This window comes from Sciurus vulgaris (genome assembly GCF_902686455.1).
Source record: "Sciurus vulgaris genome assembly, chromosome: 7".
NCBI classification, from domain to species: Eukaryota; Metazoa; Chordata; class Mammalia; order Rodentia; family Sciuridae; genus Sciurus; species Sciurus vulgaris.
In genome coordinates this window covers 141224080-141244919 of record NC_136467.1, presented here as the reverse complement: position 1 = coordinate 141244919, position 20840 = coordinate 141224080, and positions in this window count along the sequence as shown.

The window sequence follows — 20840 nt, the reverse complement described above, 5'->3', positions numbered from 1 at the left end:
CATGGGACATTTAGTAACATACAATTCTACCCCAGGAAATTTAAGTACTTTGTATTTTCTCACAGCTGTGACCTATTTATTTTTACTTCTCCATCAGGAGTTATGTCTTTTCATAAATTTGGCAAAATAAGTCTCTCTTTTATCCATCAAAATAATTCTACACAAAAGAACATTTCTTTACTCATACAGGAGATGATAATTTTTAGCCATGAAAACTGCTTCACTTCTTCACAAAGTCTTGCTTAATCTTCAAAGTATAACCACAGAATCTTTCACAATTTCACAATACTACCAAACCTAGATTTTCCTCCCAGTTTTGCCAGAAAACAAGAAAACCATTTTGTCTCAGAATTGTTTTTGCTAAGAAAGAATTTTCCCCAGAGATCAAGGAATAAAAAATGTAAAAAAAAAAAAAAAAAAAAAAAAATACTTACCAATTTCAGTATTGCAAACAAGACAGCCTAACACAAGCAACGTGTGTCAAAGACTAAATTATGAAAAATGAATTGCACTAGATACTATCACAAGGTAGCAGACAACTGCAGACAAAATGAACAAAAATGCCTTTCAATCTGACCTTGTTTAGATCTGGCAAATGTAGTAACATCTCCTTTCCTGAAAATGTTTTTTTTCTATATCGAGAGTAGATACATCCTTAGGAGGCCAATGAAAGTCAGTATTATTTCCAATTTACTGATGAAGGTTTGGACTAAATTTAAATAGGATGGTCCAAGGCCTACCCATGATTCCAGCAAGAGTTAATAAATAACATATAATAAAAATAATCTTGCAAAGGTAATTGTATAAAAACTCCTCTATCACTCTCTTTAATGAGCCAAGGAAACTGAAGATAAAACAAATAGAGTATTCTTTTTTTTTAGCGGTACTGGGGATTGAACCCAGGGTCTTGTGCTTGCAAGGCAAGCACTCTACAGACTGAGCTGTCTCCCCAGCCTGAGTATTCTTGTAAACAAAATGTTTTCACCTATTAAGAGTACATTCCAGCAAAATTTCATCACCACAACATCTGTTGAATCATATTCCTATACAAAGCCTTTTGTCTGTATCACAGCTTCTGATTTTTCAAAGTATTCTCATTTGGTTTTCATTCTGGTAATCAATAAACAAACATTTTAATTGATTTATTCCAGATTATATGGAAGTTAGAGGAAGAGTCAATATCACAGTTTAGGTCTTCAGACTCCCCAAAAGCTATTATCTTGTTCTGTTGTGAGGTGTGGGCATTTTAAAGATCTTTACCAAGATTGAGGGCACATAATTTGCCTGATAATGCTGTCACTTCAACATTTAGTATAGTAGAGACAGGACAGTCTTGCTTGTGTTACTAGAATTGTATTTTTTAAAATATTTGTCCAAATTGAACTTAAAAGGCCAATTTGACTGCTCTGTGTACACTACAATTTTGGCTTATGAGGAATAGGTCTGATATTTTAAATCCATTATTCAAATAGTTTTAGCCTTTATCTGGAATACTGAATTCATGAATTAGATATCTCTCCTAGTTTCTGTGACAGAATGACAAGTCAGAAAGATAGCATAAAATGTGGGGAAGATTCCTTTATAAAATTATGTTAACAAATAACATTTCATATGCAACACTGCCATTAATCTCAGATAAAAAGCAGTCATTTCAATAAATAATGTCAAAAAGCAAGAGAGATCGTATCACTTAATGTAATTTTTTGGTAAGCATGGTAAGACCACCAAGCTGGATTATCTGGAGTATATTTGGAATCAAATAGAAATTTGTATTGGGCCCTCACTGGCTTGAGAGTGGAGATGAATCCCCCTTTGGCTATTGGTATAATTAACTCCTGTTTCACTCATCTCTGTTGACTTCTGCAGAATATATGTGAGGTTAAAGAAACAATGGCTTGCTAAAATTCGTGAGCTATGGTAATAAATAGACATATTGTATAAATTCAAAAAGGAACATGAGACATCATTTTGCAGGTAGAGAAATCAACATCAATATTTTGATTGTACAAGTTCACCAGACTAGTTAGTAGTAGAGATACTACTATAACTTGTCACTTGGGCAGTGTACTGTGCTCTCAAAATGTGATTGCAAGAGGTATTGTCTACCTCAACAAATGGAAGACAGAGAGAGGGTGTGCCAATTGCAGTTATCATCTGCAATTTGACTATTTGAAATACTTAATGAACATTAAGTGCACTTACTATTCTTTCAATAAGAATCCCCTTTACTTAGTGAAGCAACTGCTTTTTATCCTAGATTAATGGCAGGGATGAATATGAGACTGTATGCATTAGAAAGAGGCATCCCAAGCAGGAATAAAAACAAATAAGTCATTATTATTTTATTTTTCTACTGGGTTCTATCTTGAAAGGTTTTGTATGGTTTACTAAACTTGGTATTTAAAACATTTCCCTTCAAATAGTTACATTGACCAAATGTATATGAATATGTCATGCTAATATCTGACAAATTGTACTATATAGATAACTTGCAGGTTTAAGGTATCTTTGTAAAAACACAGAGATAGAAGCTAGACAAGCACTATGTTAAATTGTAATTTGCATACATTTTATGAGTTTGAAAAGAGAAAATGGGAAATTTTAAATTTATTTTCATTAATAATTAGAGAAATGCAAATTAAAACTAAGATTTCATCTCACTCCAGTCAGAATGGCAATTATCAAGGATATAAGCAACAATAAATGTTGGAGATGATGTCAGGGAAAATGTACTCCCATACATTGCTGGTGGGACTGCAAATTGGTGCAACCTCTCTAGAAAGTAGTATAGAGATTCCTTAGAAAACTTGGAATGGAACCACCACTTGACCCCACTAACCCACTCCTCGGTTTATACCCAAAGAACTAAAAAGCAGAATAATACAATGATGCAGTCACATCCATGTTTATAGCAGCTCAATTCACAAGAGCAAAACTATGGAATCAACCTAGATGCCCTTTGAAAGATGGATTGATAAAGAAAAAGTGGTATATGTACACAATGGAATATTACTCAGCTTTAAAGAAAAAATGATATTATGGAAATTTGCTGGTAAATGGATGAAATTAGAGAATATCATGCTAAGCGAAATAAGCCAAACCCAAAAAACCAAAGGTCAAATGTTTTCTCCGATATGCGGATGCTGATCCATAATGGTGGGTGGGGGTGGTAAGGAAAAATGGAGGAATTTTGGATTGGGCAGAGGGGAGTGAGGAGAGGTGGGTGAGTGAAAGTGGGAAGTATGGTGAAATGAGACGGACTTTATTACCTGTGTACATGTATGATTGCACTAACAGTGTGACTCTGTCTCATGTACAGCCAGAGAAATGAGAAGTTGTGTTCCATATGTGTGCAATGAGTCACAATGCATTCTGCTGTCATGTATAACTAATTAGAACAAAAAAGTGAAATTTGTTCTACTGCATTAAATGAATAAATAAATCTAAATAAATAAATAGACAAATAAAATGATGTTTACTGGATAGGTATTAATTGAATGCTACCCTCTAGGAAATGCTGTATCCCAAACATGAGAGGCTGAAAATCAGAGTCATAAGAAGTTGCAGACAGCTCAAGGTTTCAAAAGACCATGCTGTTTATTTGCTTAACTGAGGATGTGAACTGATTCCTTCCTGCTACAGACAGGACTGGACTCCAGACTGGGACCCTCAGGCCTGGAGCTCGCTAGAGCTTGAGCAATGCGTATGCTGTGCATTTTGACCCAAGCTCACTGGACAGCATTTCCCAGGATGCCAAGGAGCCCTCTCTGCCTGCTAGTTATCAGCACACTGAACCAATTCTGGTTGAGAACACCAGTAAGTTTCCTAAATGTATTTCTGTGTGACAGGATAAAAGCTTGGTTTCTTCATTTGAGCTTTGTTCACATCACTGAGGCAGAGGAATGCCAAGTCACCTCTCTTTGGGGAGACAGAGTAGGTGATGTGAGTGAAGAGGCTCTCAAAATCACTTTGAGACCTTGTCCCCACCAGCAATGGGAGAACAGAAGTCTCAGCTATTTTTTCTTTTGCCTAGAGGCAATGTCTACATAATAGGTGGCATCTTTTCACCTTCTGCTGTTGCAGGGTGTATTACTCACTTTTCAGGTTCCTGTTCACTTTCTTCAGTAAGAGTCTTCTTTCCATTGCATATTCTTCAACTAATAACACCTCCTATTCATTCCTGCCATTAATCTAAGATAAGATGCAGTTGTTTCAATAAATAAAGGAGATTCTTAACAAAAAGATTTTAAGTGCAATTAATATTCTCATCATTATTATTAATATTACTATTATTAATATTAGGTCCTGGGGAATGGACCCAGGTGCACCTTACCACCAAACTACATCCTCAGTCCTATTCCTTTTTTTTTTTTAGACCAGGCCTCCCTAAGTTGCTGAGGCTAGCCTTGAACTTGGGATCCTCTTGCTGCAGCCTCCCGAGTTGCTGGGATTACAGGCATGTGCCACTGCATATGTCTTGTACTTAATATTCTTTGAGCATTTTTCAAGTGCAAAAATGGCAACTGATAACTGCCATTGGCACATGGAGAAATAAAAAAAAGTTGCTGATAAATACATTTATACCAAAGAAAAGTAAATTAAAGTTGATTTCTTTCCATGAGAATCTTAATATTAAGAATGACTTAAATATATATAAATGCATGTATATATAAACACATACAATGATATATATGTATTTATATGGAGCATATAGAATGATGCTACCCAGACTTGAGGTTCTTTTCTTTGAGCTCTTTGAGAAGAAAAGAGCTGGCAGGGTAATGACATATCATTAATATCCTAAAGGAAATGTAGGTTAAGACACCCTCCCAAATCATACTGACCATAAAGACTTCACTGGGCCATTTCATTAGTTTATTAGGTAAAATTGAATAAAAAGGGACCTTAAATGAATTATAACCAGCTTGCAGAATAACAAATATACTGTGTATGAGAAAATTAGCTCCATGTGACATTCACAGCCACCATATGTAGAACGCCTATTACTTGTCCTTTCTCTTTGAAAATCATTTTATTGGAATGTATCAGCTAAACTAAAACACATGACCGTCCTTCTTGGGACATGAAAGAAACCACTGAAGACAAGTGTGGGTCCTGCCCCCAGAGCCGGCCTGTGAACACTCTGGGAAGAGCAGCCTCGAGGATCTTTTTATCAGTGTCCCTATAACAGCAAGTGCATCACATGCTGCTGGGCTATTAGCCGCCTCCGTCTCAAGGAATTTGGTCAACATTTAGGAATTCGCTTCATGAAAGGCTAGCCTATTAAAGCTCTGTTGGGTTGTGTCTTTCTTTCCGACTTCCTGCATCACTGGGAGGGATGGTGGGCAGTGCCTCATGTGATGAAGCACAGGCCCTGGGCCCCAAGCTAGCATTGTGACTTTTTTAAGTCACGCACCTCTTTGCTGTGGATCCCAGACCTCGGTTTCCACAAGGCGGATTTATGGGCACTCTGTGGCATCAGATGGCACATTCCGTTTCTTCAGAGTCTAATGAAAAGGTGCCCCTGGAAAGTCTTCTTAGGCGAGCTTCCACTAGGGGGTGCATCTATGGTGAGGCAGTATCCAGGGTGTTCCGGATGCCCAGCTGAAGGGAGGAGGCCATGTGCCGGAGATCTCTGGGAGACAACCTCCTGCAGGCCGATGCCAAATGACTATTTCATGAGAATTTACTTTCAAGAATTGGTTGAATGAAAAGTTGAATCTAACGTAGAGAGAGCTCTGATGAAGAACTAATTGTAGGAATGACTGTTTCCACGTGTTGAGTGGGGTGGGAAGAAATCTCCCCAGCTGTGGTGTTCTGGTGTTCCCTATTTTCACTGGCAAGTACTTTTATTATTGTATCTAGATTTTTATAAAAAGTGATATTGAGTAAGACTCATATTCTTATTAATGGGCCTAATAGTTAAAAACAACAAGCCTTAATTTATGCTACTTATAAATGAGATGTTTAGAGCTAGCAGACTACGAATTTTATATGTGTAACTTCATTTAAGAAGAAGTTGAAATAAGTAATCCTGTTATCTTGTTTTGAAGTTTTAGAAAAAGAGCTGAAAAGAATTTTTCATAGATACAAAAATGTGCCTAATACTAATGTGTGGGGAGCCATCCTTACTTAGCAGAATCAGACGTGGTTGAGCCAAGGGACATAAAGGTCTGGCTTCCAGGAACTGGCTACCACAGAGGAATGTCCCAGATGGCTGGGAAGCACGTGGCGCTGTGTGGGAGTGGTTCCCTGTCTGCTTCTGTGATAGCTTCCCTGAGAAAATGGCTTCCCCTAACTCCACCCCATCCTGCACATCACAGAAGAAGCCCCTCCCTTCCTGGTCCCTTTACCTGTGAGATTATAAATAAAAGAGACTTGGGCTATTCCATGCTGTTAGAGGCCAGACCCATCCCACACCCTGTCATTTAAAAACTAGGATTGGCTTTTGTGTGTTTATCAATTAGATAAGTTTATGGGTAATTGATTGATTTATAGCCAACATCATCCTCCAGCAGTTAACCCTTTTCTCATCCACGTGAGACATGACTGAGAGACCCCCACGCTAAAGTCCTTGCTCCCAACTACTATGCTCCTTCCCAGTGAGACATTCAAAGAAATCTTTTATCTAAATGGCATGACTCAGTCAAAAGAGCATTAGTAAACTTATTAAAGATAGCAATAATTTTGTGAGTTCAATGTAATCATGTTCGTTTTCAAAGAATAAAAGGCCAGAGTTTCCTCCATGATGATTTTATACATGTGAGACTACATTAAACTATTAAATGATACAATTGCTAACTTGGATCTTAGGGAAAGACCTAAACTAAATGTGGTTGTGGAGGAGTAGTGCTAGGTGATGGAATGTTGCTTCAAATCTTTCACAGAGGATGTGTTGGTCAGTTTTCCATTACTGTAACAAAGTACCTGATATAACCAACTTACAGAGAAAAGATTTATATTAGTGTGCACACTTGGAGGCTCCACTCCATGATCAGTTGGTCCTACTGCTTTTGCCTTTGTGGCAGGGTGACACACCATAGTGTGGAGTGCATGGTGGAGCAAACGGCTTTTCTTGTGGTGGCTGGAAATCAAAAACAAGAGAACAAGGTCCCACTCTCCCCTTCAAAGACATACCATTGAAAACCTGAATTCCTCCCACTTGGCCCCACCTCTAAATTTCTACTACCTACTAATAGTGCCATGGTTATGAACTGAATCTCTAATACATGGGCCTTCTGGGGACACGTTCCCAAACTGTGACAGAGAGCACTATCTCCAGCTGCTTACAGAGCTTGTGCTTGCTGTGGACAATGCTGGCACTGGTAGTTAACACAGAAGTGCATGAACAGCCACAGTGCTATATAACATGAAAGAATGACGATAGAATTGAGAGAAATAATGCTTTCAATGGAAATATGAAGTTTGGAAATTGCCTTAAGATGAACTGAAAACAGTCTTCATTTTTATCTAGAAATCAAAAGCTCAGAGTCATTATATTCATCCAACAACATGGATCTTTAATGGCAAAGACCAAATTAGAAGCTAAGTCCTGTTCTTATTGTTAGAATATTTGTTATAAACCAAGCATGTCAGTGACTAGCACCTATAAATATACTTGATAAATACCATGTAAATCCTTGTCCTTTACAGCCTTCCTAAAGTGATCAATGCCCACCATTATAATCTGCAATCACTGTTATAAGCCATGAGTAAAAGAATCATTTTTTGAACGAATTTTCTGAGCAGAGTATGATAATCTCAGATTCTTTTTTATGTGGGATTCTTCCAAAGTCTAAGGAGAAGGAAAGAGTTCATAAAATACTATCAGTTGTACCTAGATTTTAAGTCAAAGATATCAAAAATCTGTCTACACAGAATGGTGAATAGTGGAAGATAAGAAAATTGCTGAACAATTTAGATTTTACAATGGCCTAGTACTGTGTTATTCTACTTTCTGTTGCTGTGACAAAGTAATTGAGATAAACAATGGTGACGCAGAAGAGATATATTTTGACTCAGTGGTTTTAGTGATTTAAGTCCCTGGTCACTTAGCTCCATTGTTTCTGGGCAGATGGTGAGGCAGGATACCATAGCAAAGCTGCTGACATCACTCACACCAGAGTGTGGAGGAAGCAGAGAGCAGGGAGAGAGAGAGAAAGAGAGCAAGCAGAAGGGGTCTAGAACAAACCAGCCCTTCAAGGGAAAACCCCCAGAGACCTACTTCCTCCAACAAGGCTCTGCTTCTGGAAGGTTCCACCACCTTTCAGTGGTGTCTTCCACAGAACACCAAGCCTTCCACACATGGAACTTTAAGGAAGATTCCAAATTCAGACTATAATACCTATTAGTCACAGGAAAAATTTATCATTGCTATATCAATATACATAGGTAGCATAACTGTTATTGTATAAGAATAATAATAAAATCTTTATACAGAGTAGTTGTTTTTATAATTTTTAAAATTTTTATAACTAGTTATACATGACAGTAGAATGCATTTATGCATTTTGATAAATCATGCATAAACAAAGTATAATTTCTCATTTTTCTGATTATACATATTGTAGGATCACATTGGTCATGCAGTCAAATATGTACATGAGGTAATAATGTCTGTTTTATGCTACTATCCTTTCTACCCCCTCACCCCTTTCCCTCCCTTCACCCCCCTCTACCTAGAGTAACTCTATTCTTACCTTAGGCCCCCCACTTATTGTGAATTAGCATCCGCATATCAGAGAAACATTCAGCCTTTGGGTTTTTGGATTTGGCTTATTTCACTTAGCATGATGTTCTCCAACTCTATCCATTTACCAGTAAATGCCAGAATTTCATTCTTCTTTAAGGCTGAATAATATTATATTGTGTATGTGTGTGTGTGTGTATGATATATATGTGTATATATCTTTATCCATTCATCAGTTGAAGGACACCTAGGTTGGTTCCATAGTTCAGTTATTATGAGTTGAGCTGCTATAAACATTGATGTGGCTGCATCACAGTCCTTTGGGTATAACCCAAGGAGTAGGATAGTTGGGTCAAATGGTGGTTCCATTCCAAGTTTTCTGAGAAATCTCCATACTGCTTTCAATAATGGTTGCACCAATTTGCAATCCCACCAGCAATGTATGAGTGTACCTTTTCCCCCACATCCTTGCCAACATTTCCTGTTGCTTGTATCTTTGATAATTGCCATTCTGATTGGAGTGTTGTTGATTCACTACATTGTTAAATTGCTTTTTAAAATTCTTCAGAAAACATAGACTCTGCTGACAGCTTTGTTCTATAGCTGTGATTATAGTCTATCTAGAAATCATTAAGGTTTTCAGACTATATTACTGAACCACTCTGGACAATTTTTTTTGTTCTCTTTAGTTATACATGGCAGTGGAATCTATATTGTAATATTTTTACAAGCATGGGATGCATTTTTCTCTAATTAGGACCCCAGTCTTGTGGATGTACATGCTGGTGAGATGCACTGTGGGGTCTTCACATATGTACATAGGAAAGTTAAGTCAGATTCATTCCACTGTCTTGTTCATTCCTGGGCCCCCTTAATTTCAGAATCTAAAATAATTTATAGAGTCAGAACACATATTCCTAGGTTCACACATTCAGAACACATATTCAGAACATTAACACACAACAAAATTTCATTTCTTCATCTTTGGAAATAGTTTGACCAGGAATGTTTGGTACCACAGACCTGCATGAGGCAGTTTTTGACTAGTTTGCAAGGCTCAGACTTTCTGTGAATAGCATCAACCACAGTAAAAATTCCATCAATTATCAGTTTGAGAGGCTGTTTTGTCCCATTAAATGGGATTGTCCACAGCAGCTCAGTCTCCAAATAATTAACTCAATTCACTTGTATCTGTTGCTTCAAGTTGAATTCTTGTTTAAAAAATAAATCTAGCCATTTTGTAAAGTTCTTGTCCTGATTTCTTCTTTATATTAGAAAACTCAACTGCTTTACCTCCAAGGGTACAAAAAATAATATTCGTTCTTGTCACAGGTCTCAATGCCTTTCATTTGAACATCACAAAGTTTCTTACTAATGTCAAAAGAGTGAAACTTATCCCAGCCCTGTTTGAGGACAAGTGGAACCTCACTGCATTCTCAATGGTCGAGTAGAGATAAAGAGAACTGTGGTCCCTTACGGGCCCAGGATCCTCTCACGCAGGAACAGTAAGGTTAGCTTAAAATACATATATGTGTATATATAGATATGTTGTTGATTGGTCCTTTTTATTCATTTATGTATTGTACTGCGAATTGAATTCAGTGCCTCACACATTTGAGGCAAGTACTGTACCACTGAGCCACAGCCTCAGTCCAAGTTTATGCTTTGATTCTCCTTTCCTTTATCACATGATTATAACTTTATAGGTAATTAGTTTCATATTCCCCATAATTTAAAACAATAAAGAAAAGAGAGAGGTAGTAAAACCTCTGCTCTTCTCCATTATTGCACATATTTTTAAAAAGTAAGTATAAGTGGAGAAACACACAATTGGATCTCCCTGGAAGAGAAAGTATGTTTTGTTTCAGTTTATTTTTTAATTAAAGTAAGGAGCATTTTGAGATCGTGGATGTTGCTCCCTCCCCAGCTCCACACATGCATGCGCACACACAGACCCACGCAGACACCAAGGAGATGTCACTGGAAACTGTGAGAGTGGAGTGGAAGAGAAGATCAAACAGGCTTTACAGAACCACATCAAACTATTCTATCTCCAAGCAGGCAAAAAATACTTCACCAGCCTGCATCAGTTATTAGAGGCCATTCAAATTATTAAAGACTGCTTAAACATAAGCAATCAGTTCCAACATTCTTAGGCAAATTAGTGAAGTCCTGAAAAGTCTCTTTACACTAAATGAGGTACATCTGCCAGAACAAGAGAAACCCAAATTATATATAAGCCATGAATTCATAAACGAATTCCCATGAATTAAAATATCAAATACTTATTGCATAACAATAAAGATAAACTCTTTATATATAAGGATTTGTTTATTTCTCTGCATTGTGGGATTATTTAAACACTAGCTACCAGTCATTGAGATGACTTGTGACAATATGGCAAATATTTCAGCCAAAAATGATATGTTTTTCTTTTGTTACATGAAGCTGTCAGATCTGTTTTCAGGTTTTAGTAGTTTAATTTCTTTTAATGTTTCCATAGAAATAACATTAACAAGATGATAGATTAGAGGTAATAATAGGATGCCCCCGACATGCAGGAGAATTTATCTTCATCATGTGTCTGATAATATCCTCTTATTGTGTAATGAACCCTGCTATTTGTATCTATCATACTTTTCCTCATTCATCTTCCTCGTTACTAAAGATAGAATTCTCATCCACTCTCTTTATAGATGCAAATTCACAACCCTCTATATGCCCTTCATTATTTGTGGTCATCTAATGAATTGGCTCTTCATATACCAGTTGAGGTGGCTTTAGCTGGGATACAAATGCTGATCTAGAAATATTTTATATATGGGTAATCCCAGCTGTGGGAGAAATTATTGCAATTAATCTTTTTGGCATGTCTGCAAGATGTCAAAAACTACAAACACCTTACTACTAAAAGCATGATCTGGGCAGAAACTAGGAGAGGAGTGAGGAACAGAGTGGAGATTCTGTCGCCAAATGACACACAGAGGTTCCTGAGCGAGGGATCCACTCCCAAAGCTACCCTTGCCCCCTTCTCCTCTCTTTTGTCTTCAAGTTTCCCTGTACAAGCATGCACCGCTTAATGATGGGGCCACATTCTGAGAAATGCATCATTAAACAATTTTGTCATTATGCAGACAACATAGAATATACTTACACAAACCTAGATGGCCCAGGTCAATCAGTTGAAGTAGTCTTTTGGGGTAGGCAGGAGATATTTGGGAGAAAAAAAGAAAAAAAAAAACTCCAAAGAGAAATTCTACTGATTTTGTGCAAAATTAAGACTGAGTATTGTATAACTAGAATAATTCTTTTAAAAATAATAAACGTTAATAGAGGAACTAAAAAGAGTGATAAAAATCATTTATCAATAAACAAATTTAGAAAATTAAAAAAGAATGATGGACTATGTCAAACCAAATAGCAAAATGGCAGTATTAAATTCAGCCACATCTACATTAACAGAAGTAAACGAGAGAGTCATTCCAATTAAAAAGCAGAACATGTCAGGCAGAAGCAGAGAGCAAGCTCTCACACCTTATGCTGCTGTAAGTGATGATGTTAATTTCAAACACACAGATTTTTTGAAAGACCAAAAAAGGAGAAGCTACACCATACAAAGGGTGAGAATGAAAAAGTTGTGGTGCCTGTATTTATATCAAATAGAGTGGATCCTATAGATAAAAAGAGACATGGCAAAATAATAAAATATAAAATAAGTAGGCATAGCAATGCCAACTGCAAAGACGTTGTTTCAAATATAAATAAAAATGTAAGTGTTTAATAATCCACGAAGAAGGGTTTTCACTTCTGGGAAGTTAGATTTGATGTACCTTTCCTTATTGTTCCTACTCACTAGGTTATAATTCATGGTCATGACATATAAAGCAACCAGGCATAGAAACTTCCAGGCAGAGAAAGGAAAGTCAGCTGCCTAGAGACCTCAGCCTATCAAGAGCAGCACAGTGGTTTCCATTGAAAATCACCCATCACACCAAGAGGCAGAATGATCTGAAAGAGGATGAAGAAAGACAGTTAACAGAGGCGAATTCCAAGAGGACAGTGACTTTGGGATTACCTGGCTCGGGCTTTAAAGCAGCCATCATGCAATTGCTTCTGTAAGCAATAATGAACATGCCTGGTCAAATGAAAAAGTATATACTCAGCAAAGATATGGAATATATAAGGAAGAACCAAAAGGATATTTTCATACTAAAAACTGAAATCACCGAAATAAAAAACTAGATTGACCCCCCCCAAAGAAGAAGGATGAAGAGTAAGAAGAAAGCAAGAGGAAATTTGAACACAGATCAACAGAAATTGTCCAATCTGGAAAAAAAGAGAGAAAATAAGCTGGGAAAAGTAATTTAACAGACTCTCAAAGACATACCGGTACAAGAGAATAGCTGAATATTTTCCAAATGATGAAAAAATAGAATCGTCAAAGCAGAATTCTATAGCCTTTGAAAATATCTTTCAGGAATGAAGAAACTGTCAATATATTCAGTAAATATATTTGTAAACTATGCATAATAGTAACTATTACAGTATTAACCTGTAAAAATGAATGTACAGGTAAATATATGATTCAGCTGAAAACACTTTTCATTATTCATCATCATTGAAAGTACCATGACTGCTTTCAAAGATTATTAAAATATCTCATTGTAAATATCATGAATCATCAAAATCTTCATTGAAACTACATAGACAGAGTTAGTTTGCAAAATATAGTAGTACCTCTCTGTAATTCTCCAAAAATGAATATGTTATGTATAGAGGTACAGCTTTTCAGATATCTTTTGCAGAATGCTTTGGTGCCTTGTGAAAAATAAAATGAATAATTGCATTAATAATGAAGATCAAAGTATCTCTTGGAAAATATCAGGACAGATTTGTACGATTAAAAGGAAGAAAGTGGGACTGAAGAGAGAGTCCAGTGGCATGGTATTGAATAGCAAGATATCATTTTAACACAGGACTGAAGGACTTTTCTATGCATTACCATGCATATTGATGTATACTTTCTGCCCAAACTATTTCACTTTCTGTCTGGTTGCTATGCATATGAAACTGGTCTGCAAGGTTTCCTAGACCAACAACAAAATCCAGGTATATCCATCAACAGGATCATTAGTGGAATTTGTTCTAACCCTGGTTTTCAGGTCCTACTTTTTTCATAACACAATTAGTCCCAGCCTTGACCTTGTCCCTGAGACTTAACACTTACTCTGTAGCTCTTCTCTCCTAATAGTCAAGTAACTTGATTGTGATGTGATGTGTGATGTTGGATTTCTCAGTTCATATTGCAAGATTTTTTTTTACAATCATCTCATAAAAATGCTCCTTTTTATTCAAGTAAATAGAAGCTATTTTGTCCTTATATGGATATTTTTTGACCTCAGACTCCTTTTCTGTTTTTATTAATGCCTTCTAGATGTATATATTATTGGAGTTCACTTTGAAAGACTTGTTCAAGCATTGAGTTCCCAGTATCTTTCTCTCCTCCTCCCTCCCTCTGTTCCCTTTCCTATACTCTGCTGATCTTTCTATTTATTTACTTTTGTGCATGATAGACAGACATAAAGGTGAAATTCACTGTGGTATGTTCATGTAGGTACATAGCGCAGTTTGGTTGGTGTCACTCCACAGCTCCCTCTTTTTCTGTCCTTCCTTCCTCCCCTCCTTCCCTGTCCTCTCCTCCAATGATCTCTCTTCTAATATGGGATTCTTAAAGACTGGCAGAGAGTTCAACCACTTAGTTTTGCAATGACAGAAAGAAGACCAGAGCAAGTTTGGAGTTGGAGACGACTGAGAGATACAGTTATTTTACTGAATCATTCTTATTAATATAGAGTTTTTAAACGGGCATTATACCGACTTATGCAGGCATTGTACTGTTTTCCTTTCCATATATACATGGAGAGGAATACACACACACACACACACACACACATAGCTAGTGGAGTCGGAGTTGTAGAGACGTTTTGAAGTTGTAGAGACGTTTTGAAGTTGTAGAGATGTTTTGAATTTTAAGGAAAAGAAAAAAGAAAAGAAAACATACTTAACTCCTTTAACGATTTTTTTCTCCAGATACATTATATTATTTTCGCAAACCACCTTCAAATTGAATCAAAGGGTCTAGTAGTTGTAAAATTATTTTTTTACAATTAAAAATTAACTGGTTATAAATAACTAGTTGGTCATATCTAGAAAAAGAAAAGGGCAATTATTCATAGCTGAATCTTTTCTTACATGAAAGCCGAATCAATGGAGGAAGAATTTACAGATGTTAGAAATGAAGTAAGGATTTAAGAACGGAATCATCTCAGTTATTTTCCTTAAACATTAAACTCACCAAGGAGCCACACCAGGGTTGTGTTTGGTGTGGGGTCATCACCTGCACATCCTGGGGAAATTCTCAACACCTCTATTTTGCGGTTGCCCAAGGACAGCTTGCTGCAGAAAAGTAGACTGCAGCCAGAACCCTCCCAGGCTGTCACTCCGGTGAAGGGCAGACGATGCCTTGCGCGTACCAGGAGGGCTTTTCTTCTGGTCTAGGGACACAACACAACTTTCCTCCTTAAGCATCTTGAGGTAGGGAGTCCAGGGTAAGACCAGTTACTGAATCATAGATGTTCATGTTTTGAGGGGAAAAGTATAGCTATAGAATACAGAATACTTCATCTGTTTTTTGTTTTTTTTTTTTTTTTTTTTCTTTTTGAGCCAAGCCTGAAGAAATTCATTCTCAATGGCATGGAACAAGTTTTTGAATTGTGCCCTGAGAACTCATTGTGATTTGCATTCATGTAAACACCTTCATTTTTTTCCTTAACTGAACTGATTTAACTGCTAATTAAAACTAGTCAGTAAGCACAATGCAAAATTAATTAAACCATTTAGTAGAGAGATGCAAATCAGGCAAAGCAATGCATTGGACACTATCAAAGTAAGTGCGATTGCTACTTGTCATCAGGCAAAATAGTTCTTAGGGTAAGCGCCTTCCCCAGGGATAAATGTTAAGGAATAAAAATCATCCTGTTGATTGTATGATGTTTTATTAAGCAAATGTGCTGAAATGTAGCCTATCCTCAAAATGAAAAAAAAAAAAAAAAAAAAAAAGAAAAACCTGAAGTCTCATAGTTGTTTAATAATCACTAAGAACATTTTTGAAAGGGGTACAGTGTTTAGAGTAAAATATATCATTTTCAGATTTTTATGCAGGTAAAATTGTGAACAGTGTGATAGGAATATTATTTGTCTCACCTAAAGAAAAAGTTAACCTACCTCTTTCCATCCCTAGTGCTTCAACTGTAGACAGTCTTTTATCTAATAATAGTCTTCTGTTCAAGAGGTGACTGTTTCCTTTGTCAGTAAATACATCATTTTGACACTGTAAGTATTCTGTATTTTCTTGACATTTTTTATTGACCTTGAATCGTTTTATTTTTAGAGAGTAGCTTCCCACAAAGCATATGGGCTATCAGTCAATGGGAAAATGAGTACTTTGCATTGAACACTCAAAAATCAAAAGAGAGGAAAGCTTTGTTGTTGTCTTTTTCCCCTTATGGAAGCTGGTAATTGCATTTATAGACAGTCTTGCATGTTCACCCTGCCACTTTCCCTCCCAGTGCATGTGGTAATTATGCCTCAGTGGCTGGGTAGCATCAACTGACATGGGTACTCATAGTGTTTAGGACTGAGATAATCACATGTCAGCTGAATTGCTGAAGTGACATGTTATATTACCCTACATTCTCTATAGATGGGTACACACACACACAAACAAACATTTTTCTGACTTAAGTACCATCACTAACATACTTTATGTGATCAAAAATATGACTGTCTTTCAAAAAGAATTCTGAACAGTATTTACTATAACCAGAAATAAAAGGACCTGCTTTACGTAAGTGAATGTAGATTTAGTTTCCGCATTTTATGTTTTGTATGCTTCTGATAGAGTCGCTCGGATCAAAGGAGCTCCTAAATGCATAAAAATGGAGTTTCAATACCTAGAGCCTAGGGGAACTGTGGAAAACACATCAGATTCACTATGATCACCGTGATGGATGCTGGATGAAGGGAACCTGAATCTATAACTCAAATTCATCAAAAAACGATTCATTGCTCATAAATGAAACTGTATATTTATTTTCCCTAGTCAGAGAAGAAAAGAAATTGAGACACTGGTAAGATGCAACTTAACCACTGCCAGATTTGCTCACCATGAAGAATATTGGCCAGGGGATCATTCCCTGTGTAAGCTCAGTGGATGCCGTTCACTGTGCAAGTAACCTTGGGCATCACATTTTTCCCTCATCCTCTGCCGCACAGCCAATTACCACCTTGGTGTCCCCTATGCTTAATACAGAGTGTGAGAATAAATGCAGAAATCCAGATAGATAGTAACCTATAGGAACCTATAATAATTTTTATCCCACCCTTCTAACTCTGAAATCTCGAGTGGGGTGGGATGTGGGGAAGATAGCGTTGACAGACCAGATTCGAATCTGAGCCCACCAGATGTGTGTTTCTGTTCTGTCCCTCCAAAAATATCACTGAGGAAAATAGGGTCGAAAGGATGTAGTCATTTTAAATACGTTTTAAAGAAATAAGTCAAGTAAGCCCTTTCTCAACCCCAGAAATTGTTCAGTGTTGATTTATGTTGCATTTTTATAATAATCCTAAGGAAAGCTGACCCACAATGATAGTCCCCAAAGAAATCAAGCAATTTATCAACTGCAAATTTTCTGTGTATTTCAAGAAGCACTCAACTGTGCATGTGCTTGGCCATCATCCCCTTGTTAACCATAAGCTATGACTTGTTCTGGACCTGAAAAAACACCCATTTGTTTAAGAACAGGGATTTGAACTCAGAAGGTGTTTGCTATACCTATGAGGTATGTGCCTGACCTTACAGAATGTGTCTGGGATTGACTTTATTAAGGGAAGAGTTTTTCAGAGTAGTGTGATATTTCTTTTGCAAATGGCAGTAAACTAACTCAAACTGTCTATAAAAAATAGATCTATGCATGGCCATGTGGGGAAATGCACTGGTTGATTAACTGAAAACCAGGAAGGAACAGCATGTCTTTCAGGCCCTGCTGGATCCAGGTTCAAATAGCATCATTGCTTGTTGTGGACTCTCCCTTTCCCTCCTTCCCTTCTTCCTTTTTGCTCTTCCCTCTTTCCTCTTCTTCTTCTTCTTCCTTGTTGTTCCTCTCTTATCTTCCCTTTCTCCCTTTCCCAGTTCTTACAGCTCCCTCTTCCCTAATCAGGATATCTCCACTCTCACATGATCCTTCAGGTCATGATCTCCAAAAGGAGGACACTTCTCTTTCCTGGCATCAGTGTCCATTCCCTCCAGAGTCCTCTGATTGCAGATCTTTGATAATGTGCCCATTGTTTTTTTTTTTTTTTTTTGGTAAGCATGTCAAGGCCCCTGAATGGAAAGAAGGAAATCCTCCTTGAAAAAAGGTCTAAGGTGAGAAGAAGAGGTAGGAATGGCAGGTAGGAAAATAGCAGCAGGTGTCCACTGCACATGGAGTTTGATGGCCAAGGCCTTGGAACCTTGAAGACATGGAGAATTTGGAGTTAATTCAACACAGAGAGCAGCAGATGGAAGGAGGAGAAACAGGTGTCTTGGAACTCAGTGTGGTTTCTGATTCTGCAGTGATCTATAATAGAAAAATTGTTGTCTTCTCTGGACCCCAATTTCCTTTTCTTGCAAATGGTGAATGGTGAATTTGGTTTGACGGATGAGTAAGCAATTTAAAGGAAAGAGGAAGAACAATGTGCATACCATTGATTCTTGCTCTGTGACAATACCTCTGAGAAGGGGAAACAGGGAAGAGTCCTGTCCATTCAGGTAGCACCTGCTCATACGCTGTTCACAGGATTTTAACTGCAGAGCAGTCTCAGCTTTGGAAATGTTAGGTTGTGATCAACTGCTCACTCTTCAGCTTCTGCTAAGGCTTTCAAGAGAGTCAACAGTCTACATATAATCATGTTATACCCATTCTTGCAAAGCACTCTACCTCAGGCTGATAGGACACACACACACACACGAACTCCATTCTCATAGAAACTCATGACAGTGTGTTTAAAAAGCTTAAATGAAAATTCACAAAGTTTTCAAGCACATTTAATTTAGCTAGTGTTATTGATATAAATGAGTACTAACAAAAGCCATATATTTAGCACTTCAAAATGTGACCTTATTAACGCAGAAGGTCTTTAAAGAGGTAATTAAGGGGCTAGAGATAGAGCTCAGTGAAAGAGCAACCGTCTAGCATGCACGAGGCCCTGGGTTCAATCCCCAGGAACACATGTATGCCTGCACACATGATAATTAAGTTAAAATGAGATCACTGAGGTGGACTTAAATCGCAGAATGTTCTTAGAAGAAGAGATGATGACACAGACACACACATGTGAAGACACATGGAGAAGAGGACCATTTACAGTCACAGAGAAACTAACCCTGTGACACCTTGATTTCAGATACCTAGCTTCCAAATTGTGCAGAAGTAAATTTCTGTTCTTTAAGCCACCCAGCTTAAAAGACTCGGCAACAAAAATCCGACTGACACACTCATAATTAAAGACAATATTTTCTAAAGAAAACTGTTTCTCAACAAGGTGTGCTGTGCCTACCCAATGAAATTTCTTCGAAACTACTTGATATAATTGGTCCAAAGAATGGATTGGGTTTGGGCTTGTGTGCGTTAGCTATCCATTACTGTGTCCCAAATACCTGACATGAATGACTTAGAAGAGGAAAGATGTATTATGCCTCATGATTTAAGAGGAGGCCATAGTCAGCCTGGCTACTCTGCTTTGGGCCTGCAGCAAGATAGAATATCATGGTGGAAGGACATGGTGGAGAAACATTACTCAACTCATGCCAGCCTGGAAGTGAAGGAGGGCACCAGGAACAAGAAATGATCACTAAGGTCATGCCACAAGTGACCTACTTCCTCCAACCATGACCCATCTGCCTACTGTTTCTACTACCTCCCACCAGTCTTTCGGCTATCAGAGGATCAATCCACTGATGAGATGCAAGCCCTTGTGGTCCAAGCCATATCTCAGAACATTGTAGCATTGGAGACCAAGCCTTCAGTACATGAGCCTTCTGGGGCCATTCCTGATTCAAACCACAACAGGGTTGCAGAAATCCTTTGGATAAATCTTCAGTAACTATTGTGAAAATACAAAAGCTCATAATCTTCAAGTCTGCCATCACAAGGATATAAAGACAGAAAATAAAAGCAGCATTATCACTTGAGTGACAGTTTTCTTCTCTTATTGCTTTATTTTTCTCATTCTGAAGTCCATTGTTGTCTGACATCTCAAATAAGATGCCAAATAACTTCATAACTCCATCCAAAGTATCCTTTTCTATCGACAATTGAACTTTGCATATGCTTCCTTCAAAGATAATTTGATTGTTTTTTTTACTCTTTAATCTCTATGAAGTTTGGTTATAGCTTAAATTTGCCATGGTGATATTGAAAAAGCAACAGCCCTATTACAATTTTTGTCTGCAGACAAAACAGAGAAGACAATGCAATATGGAATTAGAGTACAAAGATACCTATTTTAGATGATGATTGTATAGGCAATAAATTATTTTCCATGTCAATAGCTTGTCATATGTATTTATTATATTATAAAATATAATTAGAATGTTTTTACACACATACTCCCATGGAGAAACCAGCTTGAAATATTTCAGATGCCTTATTAAAATTTTTGTAATAAAATTATTAAATAAAGATAATGTTTATAAAAGTTCTGAGTTCTAGAAATTCAGAAAAGTGTGTGAAACATACACACACATACATAGAAACAGTTCCATAGCATAAGTCAGGATTTATTCTGGATGCAAAGAGAGTGTTTATGGAATCATTTTGAAAGGGTAGATTTCTGAAGGCTAATTTTAAAAGCAACCATATAGTTAAGTGAATTTAAGTGTATTTCCAACAGTAAAGTAGGAATGAAGTACAGTGTAAAACACATGGTGCTGAGACGCATAGAAAAATGAGAATCACTGATGAGCATCAATCAATCATGGGATTGAGTCTGAACTTTTAAGTCACTCAATGGAATCAAAGATTGGGTACAAACAGGGTTCTAAACTGCTTCT